Here is a 12,523-nt window from a genome sequence, read left to right on the forward strand (position 1 = left end):
CAAAAACGCTTTCTTTCGCCAAGACAGTGCGTTTCTCACTGTTACATGCATTTGAAGTGGGAACTCGACCGAAACAAAGTATAGGTTTTCATTATGTGAATAACTTGGAAATCTTAGCTCAAACAGCTGCAAAACCTGTTTTCCCAGCACGGGGACCTTGAGTTCTACAGGATAAAGCCATAAACATGTGTATCCGAGTCTTCTATCAAAAGTTACAGCTATTTATATGAAGTTGTACAAAAACGCTTTATTTCGCCAAGACAGTGTGTTTCTCACTGTTACATGCATTTGAATGGGGAACTCGACCGAAACAAAGTAATAGTTTTCATTATGTGAATAACTTGGAAATCTTAGCTCAAACAGCTGCAAAACCTGTTTTCCCAGCACAGGGACCTTGAGTTCTATAAGATAAAGCCATAAACATGTGTATCCGAGTCTTCTATCAAAAGTTACAGCTATTTATATGAAGTTGTACAAAATAGCTTTCTTTCGCCAAGACAGTGCGTTTCTCACTGTTAGATGCATTTGAATGGGTAACTCGACCAAAACAAAGTATAGGTTTTCATTATGTGAATAATTTTAAAATCTTAGCTCAAACAGCTGCAAAACCTGTTTTCCCAGCACGGGGACCTTGAGTTCTACAGGATAAAGCCATAAACATGTGTATCCGAGTCTTCTATCAAAAGTTACAGCTATTTATATGAAGTTGTACGAAAATGCTTTCTTTCGCCAAGACAGTGCGTTTCTTACTGTTGCATGCATTTGAAGTGGGAACTCGACCGAAACAAAGTAATAGTTTTCATTATGTGAATAACTTGGAAATCTTAGCTCAAACAGCTGCAAAACCTGTTTTCCCAGCACAGGGACCTTGAGTTCTATAAGATAAAGCCATAAACATGTTTGTCTGAGTCTTCTATCAAAAGTTACAGCTATTTATTTGAAGTTGTACAAAAACGCTTTATTTCGCCAAGACAGTGCGTTTCTCACTGTTACATGCATTTGAATGGGGAACTCGCCCGAAACAAAGTAATAGTTTTCAGTATGTGAATAACTTGGAAATCTTAGCTCAAACGGCTGCAAAACCTGTTTTCCCAGCACAGGGACCTTGAGTTCTATAAGATAAAGCCATAAACATGTGTATCCGAGTCTTCTATCAAAAGTTACAGCTATTTATATGAAGTTGTACAAAAACGCTTTCTTTCGCCAAGACAGTGCGTTTCTTACTGTTGCATGCATTTGAAGTGGGAACTCGACCGAAATAAAGTAATAGTTTTCATTATGTGAATAACTTGGAAATCTTAGCTCAAACAGCTGCAAAACCTGTTTTCCCAGCACAGGGACCTTGAGTTCTATAAGATAAAGCCATAAACATGTGTATCCGAGTCTTCTATCAAAAGTTACAGCTATTTATATGAAGTTGTACAAAATAGCTTTCTTTCGCCAAGACAGTGCGTTTCTCACTGTTAGATGCATTTGAATGGGTAACTCGACCAAAACAAAGTATAGGTTTTCATTATGTGAATAATTTTAAAATCTTAGCTCAAACAGCTGCAAAACCTGTTTTCCCAGCACGGGGACCTTGAGTTCTACAGGATAAAGCCATAAACATGTGTATCCGAGTCTTCTATCAAAAGTTACAGCTATTTATATGAAGTTGTACAAAAACGCTTTCTTTCGCCAAGACAGTGCGTTTCTTACTGTTGCATGCATTTGAAGTGGGAACTCGACCGAAATAAAGTAATAGTTTTCATTATGTGAATAACTTGGAAATCTTAGCTCAAACAGCTGCAAAACCTGTTTTCCCAGCACAGGGACCTTGAGTTCTACAGGATAAAGCCATAAACATGTGTATCCGAGTCTTCTATCAAAAGTTACAGCTATTTATATGAAGTTGTACAAAAACGCTTTATTTCGCCAAGACAGTGTGTTTCTCACTGTTACATGCATTTGAATGGGGAACTCGACGGAAACAAAGTAATAGTTTTCATTATGTGAATAACTTGGAAATCTTAGCTCAAACAGCTGCAAAACCTGTTTTCCCAGCACAGGGACCTTGAGTTCTATAAGATAAAGCCATAAACATGTGTATCCGAGTCTTCTATCAAAAGTTACAGCTATTTATATGAAGTTGTACAAAATAGCTTTCTTTCGCCAAGACAGTGCGTTTCTCACTGTTAGATGCATTTGAAGTGGGAACTCGACCGAAACAAAGTATAGGTTTTCATTATGTGAATAACTTGGAAATCTTAGCTCAAACAGCTGCAAAACCTGTTTTCCCAGCACAGGGACCTTGAGTTCTATAAGATAAAGCCATAAACATGTGTATCCGAGTCTTCTATCAAAAGTTACAGCTATTTATATGAAGTTGTACAAAAACGCTTTCTTTCGCCAAGACAGTGTGTTTCTTACGATTACATGCATTTGAATGGGGAACTCGACCGAAACAAAGTATAGGTTTTCATTATGTGAATAATTTTAAAATCTTAGCTCAAACAGCTGCAAAACCTGTTTTCCCAGCACGGGGACCTTGAGTTCTACAGGATAAAGCCATAAACATGTGTATCCGAGTCTTCTATCAAAAGTTACAGCTATTTATATGAAGTTGTACGAAAATGCTTTCTTTCGCCAAGACAGTGCGTTTCTTACTGTTGCATGCATTTGAAGTGGGAACTCGACCGAAACAAAGTAATAGTTTTCATTATGTGAATAACTTGGAAATCTTAGCTCAAACAGCTGCAAAACCTGTTTTCCCAGCACGGGGACCTTGAGTTCTACAGGATAAAGCCATAAACATGTGTATCCGAGTCTTCTATCAAAAGTTACAGCTATTTATTTGAAGTTGTACAAAAACGCTTTCTTTCGCCAAGACAGTGCGTTTCTCACTGTTAGATGCATTTGAATGGGGAACTCGCCCGAAACAAAGTAATAGTTTTCAGTATGTGAATAACTTGGAAATCTTAGCTCAAACGGCTGCAAAACCTGTTTTCCCAGCACAGGGACCTTGAGTTCTATAAGATAAAGCCATAAACATGTGTATCCGAGTCTTCTATCAAAAGTTACAGCTATTTATATGAAGTTGTACAAAAACGCTTTCTTTCGCCAAGACAGTGCGTTTCTTACTGTTGCATGCATTTGAAGTGGGAACTCGACCGAAATAAAGTAATAGTTTTCATTATGTGAATAACTTGGAAATCTTAGCTCAAACAGCTGCAAAACCTGTTTTTCCAGCACAGGGACCTTGAGTTCTATAAGATAAAGCCATAAACATGTTTGTCTGAGTCTTCTATCAAAAGTTACAGCTATTTATTTGAAGTTGTACAAAAACGCTTTCTTTCGCCAAGACAGTGCGTTTCTCACTGTTAGATGCATTTGAATGGGGAACTCGCCCGAAACAAAGTAATAGTTTTCAGTATGTGAATAACTTGGAAATCTTAGCTCAAACGGCTGCAAAACCTGTTTTCCCAGCACAGGTACCTTGAGTTCTATAAGATAAAGCCATAAACATGTGTATCCGAGTCTTCTATCAAAAGTTACAGCTATTTATATGAAGTTGTACAAAAACGCTTTCTTTCGCCAAGACAGTGCGTTTCTTACTGTTGCATGCATTTGAAGTGGGAACTCGACCGAAATAAAGTAATAGTTTTCATTATGTGAATAACTTGGAAATCTTAGCTCAAACAGCTGCAAAACCTGTTTTCCCAGCACAGGGACCTTGAGTTCTATAAGATAAAGCCATAAACATGTGTATCCGAGTCTTCTATCAAAAGTTACAGCTATTTATATGAAGTTGTACAAAAACGCTTTCTTTCGCCAAGACAGTGCGTTTCTCACTGTTACATGCATTTGAATGGGGAACTCGACCGAAACAAAGTATAGGTTTTCATTATGTGAATAACTTGGAAATCTTAGCTCAAACAGCTGCAAAACCTGTTTTCCCAGCACAGGGACCTTGAGTTCTATAAGATAAAGCCATAAACATGTGTATCCGAGTCTTCTATCAAAAGTTACAGCTATTTATATGAAGTTGTACAAAAACGCTTTCTTTCGCCAAGACAGTGCGTTTCTCACTGTTACATGCATTTGAAGTGGGAACTCGACCGAAACAAAGTATAGGTTTTCATTATGTGAATAACTTGGAAATCTTAGCTCAAACAGCTGCAAAACCTGTTTTCCCAGCACGGGGACCTTGAGTTCTACAGGATAAAGCCATAAACATGTGTATCCGAGTCTTCTATCAAAAGTTACAGCTATTTATATGAAGTTGTACAAAAACGCTTTCTTTCGCCAAGACAGTGCGTTTCTTACTGTTGCATGCATTTGAAGTGGGAACTCGACCGAAATAAAGTAATAGTTTTCATTATGTGAATAACTTGGAAATCTTAGCTCAAACAGCTGCAAAACCTGTTTTCCCAGCACAGGGACCTTGAGTTCTATAAGATAAAGCCATAAACATGTGTATCCGAGTCTTCTATCAAAAGTTACAGCTATTTATATGAAGTTGTACAAAAACGCTTTCTTTCGCCAAGACAGTGCGTTTCTTACTGTTGCATGCATTTGAAGTGGGAACTCGACCGAAATAAAGTAATAGTTTTCATTATGTGAATAACTTGGAAATCTTAGCTCAAACAGCTGCAAAACCTGTTTTTCCAGCACAGGGACCTTGAGTTCTATAAGATAAAGCCATAAACATGTTTGTCTGAGTCTTCTATCAAAAGTTACAGCTATTTATTTGAAGTTGTACAAAAACGCTTTCTTTCGCCAAGACAGTGCGTTTCTCACTGTTAGATGCATTTGAATGGGGAACTCGCCCGAAACAAAGTAATAGTTTTCAGTATGTGAATAACTTGGAAATCTTAGCTCAAACGGCTGCAAAACCTGTTTTCCCAGCACAGGTACCTTGAGTTCTATAAGATAAAGCCATAAACATGTGTATCCGAGTCTTCTATCAAAAGTTACAGCTATTTATATGAAGTTGTACAAAAACGCTTTCTTTCGCCAAGACAGTGCGTTTCTTACTGTTACATGCATTTGAATGGGGAACTCGACCGAAATAAAGTAATAGTTTTCATTATGTGAATAACTTGGAAATCTTAGCTCAAACAGCTGCAAAACCTGTTTTCCCAGCACAGGGACCTTGAGTTCTATAAGATAAAGCCATAAACATGTGTATCCGAGTCTTCTATCAAAAGTTACAGCTATTTATATGAAGTTGTACAAAAACGCTTTCTTTCGCCAAGACAGTGCGTTTCTTACTGTTGCATGCATTTGAAGTGGGAACTCGACCGAAATAAAGTAATAGTTTTCATTATGTGAATAACTTGGAAATCTTAGCTCAAACAGCTGCAAAACCTGTTTTCCCAGCACAGGGACCTTGAGTTCTATAAGATAAAGCCATAAACATGTGTATCCGAGTCTTCTATCAAAAGTTACAGCTATTTATATGAAGTTGTACAAAAACGCTTTCTTTCGCCAAGACAGTGCGTTTCTCACTGTTACATGCATTTGAATGGGGAACTCGACCGAAACAAAGTATAGGTTTTCATTATGTGAATAACTTGGAAATCTTAGCTCAAACAGCTGCAAAACCTGTTTTCCCAGCACAGGGACCTTGAGTTCTATACGATAAAGCCATAAACATGTGTATCCGAGTCTTCTATCAAAAGTTACAGCTATTTATATGAAGTTGTACAAAAACGCTTTCTTTCGCCAAGACAGTGCGTTTCTCACTGTTACATGCATTTGAAGTGGGAACTCGACCGAAACAAAGTATAGGTTTTCATTATGTGAATAACTTGGAAATCTTAGCTCAAACAGCTGCAAAACCTGTTTTCCCAGCACGGGGACCTTGAGTTCTACAGGATAAAGCCATAAACATGTGTATCCGAGTCTTCTATCAAAAGTTACAGCTATTTATATGAAGTTGTACAAAAACGCTTTCTTTCGCCAAGACAGTGCGTTTCTTACTGTTGCATGCATTTGAAGTGGGAACTCGACCGAAATAAAGTAATAGTTTTCATTATGTGAATAACTTGGAAATCTTAGCTCAAACAGCTGCAAAACCTGTTTTCCCAGCACAGAGACCTTGAGTTCTATAAGATAAAGCCATAAACATGTGTATCCGAGTCTTCTATCAAAAGTTACAGCTATTTATATGAAGTTGTACGAAAATGCTTTCTTTCGCCAAGACAGTGCGTTTCTTACTGTTGCATGCATTTGAAGTGGGAACTCGACCGAAATAAAGTAATAGTTTTCATTATGTGAATAACTTGGAAATCTTAGCTCAAACAGCTGCAAAACCTGTTTTTCCAGCACAGGGACCTTGAGTTCTATAAGATAAAGCCATAAACATGTTTGTCTGAGTCTTCTATCAAAAGTTACAGCTATTTATTTGAAGTTGTACAAAAACGCTTTCTTTCGCCAGGAAGTGCGTTTCTCACTGTTAGATGCATTTGAATGGGGAACTCGCCCGAAACAAAGTAATAGTTTTCAGTATGTGAATAACTTGGAAATCTTAGCTCAAACGGCTGCAAAACCTGTTTTCCCAGCACAGGTACCTTGAGTTCTATAAGATAAAGCCATAAACATGTGTATCCGAGTCTTCTATCAAAAGTTACAGCTATTTATATGAAGTTGTACAAAAACGCTTTCTTTCGCCAAGACAGTGCGTTTCTTACTGTTACATGCATTTGAATGGGGAACTCGACCGAAACAAAGTAATAGTTTTCATTATGTGAATAACTTGGAAATCTTAGCTCAAACAGCTGCAAAACCTGTTTTCCCAGCACAGGGACCTTGAGTTCTATAAGATAAAGCCATAAACATGTGTATCCGAGTCTTCTATCAAAAGTTACAGCTATTTATATGAAGTTGTACAAAAACGCTTTCTTTCGCCAAGACAGTGCGTTTCTTACTGTTGCATGCATTTGAAGTGGGAACTCGACCGAAATAAAGTAATAGTTTTCATTATGTGAATAACTTGGAAATCTTAGCTCAAACAGCTGCAAAACCTGTTTTCCCAGCACGGGGACCTTGAGTTCTACAGGATAAAGCCATAAACATGTGTATCCGAGTCTTCTATCAAAAGTTACAGCTATTTATATGAAGTTGTACAAAAACGCTTTATTTCGCCAAGACAGTGTGTTTCTCACTGTTACATGCATTTGAATGGGGAACTCGACCGAAACAAAGTAATAGTTTTCATTATGTGAATAACTTGGAAATCTTAGCTCAAACAGCTGCAAAACCTGTTTTCCCAGCACGGGGACCTTGAGTTCTACAGGATAAAGCCATAAACATGTGTATCCGAGTCTTCTATCAAAAGTTACAGCTATTTATATGAAGTTGTACGAAAATGCTTTCTTTCGCCAAGACAGTGCGTTTCTTACTGTTGCATGCATTTGAAGTGGGAACTCGACCGAAACAAAGTAATAGTTTTCATTATGTGAATAACTTGGAAATCTTAGCTCAAACAGCTGCAAAACCTGTTTTCCCAGCACAGGGACCTTGAGTTCTATAAGATAAAGCCATAAACATGTTTGTCTGAGTCTTCTATCAAAAGTTACAGCTATTTATTTGAAGTTGTACAAAAACGCTTTCTTTCGCCAAGACAGTGCGTTTCTCACTGTTAGATGCATTTGAATGGGGAACTCGCCCGAAACAAAGTAATAGTTTTCAGTATGTGAATAACTTGGAAATCTTAGCTCAAACGGCTGCAAAACCTGTTTTCCCAGCACGGAGACCTTGAGTTCTATAAGATAAAGCCATAAACATGTGTATCCGAGTCTTCTATCAAAAGTTACAGCTATTTATATGAAGTTGTACAAAAACGCTTTCTTTCGCCAAGACAGTGCGTTTCTCACTGTTACATGCATTTGAATGGGGAACTCGACCGAAACAAATTATAGGTTTTCATTATGTGAATAACTTGGAAATCTTAGCTCAAACAGCTGCAAAACCTGTTTTCCCAGCACAGGGACCTTGAGTTCTATAAGATAAAGCCATAAACATGTGTATCCGAGTCTTCTATCAAAAGTTACAGCTATTTATATGAAGTTGTACAAAAACGCTTTCTTTCGCCAAGACAGTGCGTTTCTTACTGTTGCATGCATTTGAAGTGGGAACTCGACCGAAATAAAGTAATAGTTTTCATTATGTGAATAACTTGGAAATCTTAGCTCAAACAGCTGCAAAACCTGTTTTCCCAGCACAGAGACCTTGAGTTCTATAAGATAAAGCCATAAACATGTGTATCCGAGTCTTCTATCAAAAGTTACAGCTATTTATATGAAGTTGTACGAAAATGCTTTCTTTCGCCAAGACAGTGCGTTTCTTACTGTTGCATGCATTTGAAGTGGGAACTCGACCGAAATAAAGTAATAGTTTTCATTATGTGAATAACTTGGAAATCTTAGCTCAAACAGCTGCAAAACCTGTTTTTCCAGCACAGGGACCTTGAGTTCTATAAGATAAAGCCATAAACATGTTTGTCTGAGTCTTCTATCAAAAGTTACAGCTATTTATTTGAAGTTGTACAAAAACGCTTTCTTTCGCCAGGAAGTGCGTTTCTCACTGTTAGATGCATTTGAATGGGGAACTCGCCCGAAACAAAGTAATAGTTTTCAGTATGTGAATAACTTGGAAATCTTAGCTCAAACGGCTGCAAAACCTGTTTTCCCAGCACAGGTACCTTGAGTTCTATAAGATAAAGCCATAAACATGTGTATCCGAGTCTTCTATCAAAAGTTACAGCTATTTATATGAAGTTGTACAAAAATGCTTTCTTTCGCCAAGACAGTGCGTTTCTTACTGTTGCATGCATTTGAAGTGGGAACTCGACCGAAACAAAGTAATAGTTTTCATTATGTGAATAACTTGGAAATCTTAGCTCAAACAGCTGCAAAACCTGTTTTCCCAGCACAGGGACCTTGAGTTCTATAAGATAAAGCCATAAACATGTGTATCCGAGTCTTCTATCAAAAGTTACAGCTATTTATATGAAGTTGTACAAAAACGCTTTCTTTCGCCAAGACAGTGCGTTTCTCACTGTTACATGCATTTGAATGGGGAACTCGACCGAAACAAAGTATAGGTTTTCATTATGTGAATAACTTGGAAATCTTAGCTCAAACAGCTGCAAAACCTGTTTTCCCAGCACAGGGACCTTGAGTTCTATAAGATAAAGCCATAAACATGTGTATCCGAGTCTTCTATCAAAAGTTACAGCTATTTATATGAAGTTGTACAAAAACGCTTTCTTTCGCCAAGACAGTGCGTTTCTTACTGTTGCATGCATTTGAAGTGGGAACTCGACCGAAATAAAGTAATAGTTTTCATTATGTGAATAACTTGGAAATCTTAGCTCAAACAGCTGCAAAACCTGTTTTCCCAGCACAGAGACCTTGAGTTCTATAAGATAAAGCCATAAACATGTGTATCCGAGTCTTCTATCAAAAGTTACAGCTATTTATATGAAGTTGTACGAAAATGCTTTCTTTCGCCAAGACAGTGCGTTTCTTACTGTTGCATGCATTTGAAGTGGGAACTCGACCGAAATAAAGTAATAGTTTTCATTATGTGAATAACTTGGAAATCTTAGCTCAAACAGCTGCAAAACCTGTTTTTCCAGCACAGGGACCTTGAGTTCTATAAGATAAAGCCATAAACATGTTTGTCTGAGTCTTCTATCAAAAGTTACAGCTATTTATTTGAAGTTGTACAAAAACGCTTTATTTCGCCAAGACAGTGAGTTTCTCACTGTTAGATGCATTTGAATGGGGAACTCGCCCGAAACAAAGTAATAGTTTTCAGTATGTGAATAACTTGGAAATCTTAGCTCAAACGGCTGCAAAACCTGTTTTCCCAGCACAGGGACCTTGAGTTCTATAAGATAAAGCCATAAACATGTGTATCCGAGTCTTCTATCAAAAGTTACAGCTATTTATATGAAGTTGTACAAAAACGCTTTCTTTCGCCAAGACAGTGCGTTTCTTACTGTTGCATGCATTTGAAGTGGGAACTCGACCGAAATAAAGTAATAGTTTTCAGTATGTGAATAACTTGGAAATCTTAGCTCAAACAGCTGCAAAACCTGTTTTCCCAGCACAGGGACCTTGAGTTCTATAAGATAAAGCCATAAACATGTGTATCCGAGTCTTCTATCAAAAGTTACAGCTATTTATATGAAGTTGTACGAAAATGCTTTCTTTCGCCAAGACAGTGCGTTTCTTACTGTTACATGCATTTGAAGTGGGAACTCGACCGAAACAAAGTAATAGTTTTCATTATGTGAATAACTTGGAAATCTTAGCTCAAACAGCTGCAAAACCTGTTTTCCCAGCACAGGGACCTTGAGTTCTATAAGATAAAGCCATAAACATGTGTATCCGAGTCTTCTATCAAAAGTTACAGCTATTTATATGAAGTTGTACGAAAATGCTTTCTTTCGCCAAGACAGTGCGTTTCTTACTGTTGCATGCATTTGAAGTGGGAACTCGACCGAAACAAAGTAATAGTTTTCAGTATGTGAATAACTTGGAAATCTTAGCTCAAACAGCTGCAAAACCTGTTTTCCCAGCACAGGGACCTTGAGTTCTATAAGATAAAGCCATAAACATGTTTGTCTGAGTCTTCTATCAAAAGTTACAGCTATTTATATGAAGTTGTACAAAAACGCTTTCTTTCGCCAAGACAGTGCGTTTCTCACTGTTACATGCATTTGAATGGGGAACTCGACCAAAACAAAGTATAGGTTTTCATTATGTGAATAATTTTAAAATCTTAGCTCAAACAGCTGCAAAACCTGTTTTCCCAGCACGGGGACCTTGAGTTCTACAGGATAAAGCCATAAACATGTGTATCCGAATCTTCTATCAAAAGTTACAGCTATTTATATGAAGTTGTACGAAAATGCTTTCTTTCGCCAAGACAGTGCGTTTCTTACTGTTGCATGCATTTGAAGTGGGAACTCGACCGAAACAAAGTAATAGTTTTCATTATGTGAATAACTTGGAAATCTTAGCTCAAACAGCTGCAAAACCTGTTTTCCCAGCACAGGGACCTTGAGTTCTATAAGATAAAGCCATAAACATGTGTATCCGAGTCTTCTATCAAAAGTTACAGCTATTTATATGAAGTTGTACAAAATAGCTTTCTTTCGCCAAGACAGTGCGTTTCTCACTGTTACATGCATTTGAATGGGGAACTCGCCCGAAACAAAGTAATAGTTTTCAGTATGTGAATAACTTGGAAATCTTAGCTCAAACGGCTGCAAAACCTGTTTTCCCAGCACAGGGACCTTGAGTTCTATAAGATAAAGCCATAAACATGTGTATCCGAGTCTTCTATCAAAAGTTACAGCTATTTATATGAAGTTGTACAAAAACGCTTTCTTTCGCCAAGACAGTGCGTTTCTTACTGTTGCATGCATTTGAAGTGGGAACTCGACCGAAATAAAGTAATAGTTTTCATTATGTGAATAACTTGGAAATCTTAGCTCAAACAGCTGCAAAACCTGTTTTCCCAGCACAGGGACCTTGAGTTCTATAAGATAAAGCCATAAACATGTTTGTCTGAGTCTTCAATCAAAAGTTACAGCTATTTATATGAAGTTGTACAAAAACGCTTTATTTCACCAAGACAGTGCGTTTCTCACTGTTAGATGCATTTGAATGGGGAACTCGCCCGAAACAAAGTAATAGTTTTCAGTATGTGAATAACTTGGAAATCTTAGCTCAAACAGCTGCAAAACCTGTTTTCCCAGCACAGGGACCTTGAGTTCTATAAGATAAAGCCATAAACATGTGTATCCGAGTCTTCTATCAAAAGTTACAGCTATTTATATGAAGTTGTACAAAAACGCTTTCTTTCGCCAAGACAGTGCGTTTCTTACTGTTGCATGCATTTGAAGTGGGAACTCGACCGAAATAAAGTAATAGTTTTCATTATGTGAATAACTTGGAAATCTTAGCTCAAAAAGCTGCAAAACCTGTTTTCCCAGCACGGGGACCTTGAGTTCTACAGGATAAAGCCATAAACATGTGTATCCGAGTCTTCTATCAAAAGTTACAGCTATTTATATGAAGTTGTACAAAAACGCTTTCTTTTGCCAAGACAGTGCGTTTCTTACTGTTGCATGCATTTGAAGTGGGAACTCGACCGAAACAAAGTAATAGTTTTCATTATGTGAATAACTTGGAAATCTTAGCTCAAACAGCTGCAAAACCGGTTTTCCCAGCACAGGGACCTTGAGTTCTATAAGATAAAGCCATAAACATGTGTATCCGAGTCTTCTATCAAAAGTTACAGCTATTTATATGAAGTTGTACAAAAACGCTTTCTTTCGCCAAGACAGTGCGTTTCTCACTGTTACATGCATTTGAAGTGGGAACTCGACCGAAACAAAGTATAGGTTTTCATTATGTGAATAACTTGGAAATCTTAGCTCAAACAGCTGCAAAACCTGTTTTCCCAGCACGGGGACCTTGAGTTCTACAGGATAAAGCCATAAACATGTGTATCCGAGTCT

Source organism: Rhamphochromis longiceps, linkage group LG13, assembly GCF_057381845.1.
Source record: "Rhamphochromis longiceps isolate RC_006_pf linkage group LG13, R_longiceps_female_GT1.1, whole genome shotgun sequence".
NCBI lineage: Eukaryota > Metazoa > Chordata > Actinopteri > Cichliformes > Cichlidae > Rhamphochromis > Rhamphochromis longiceps.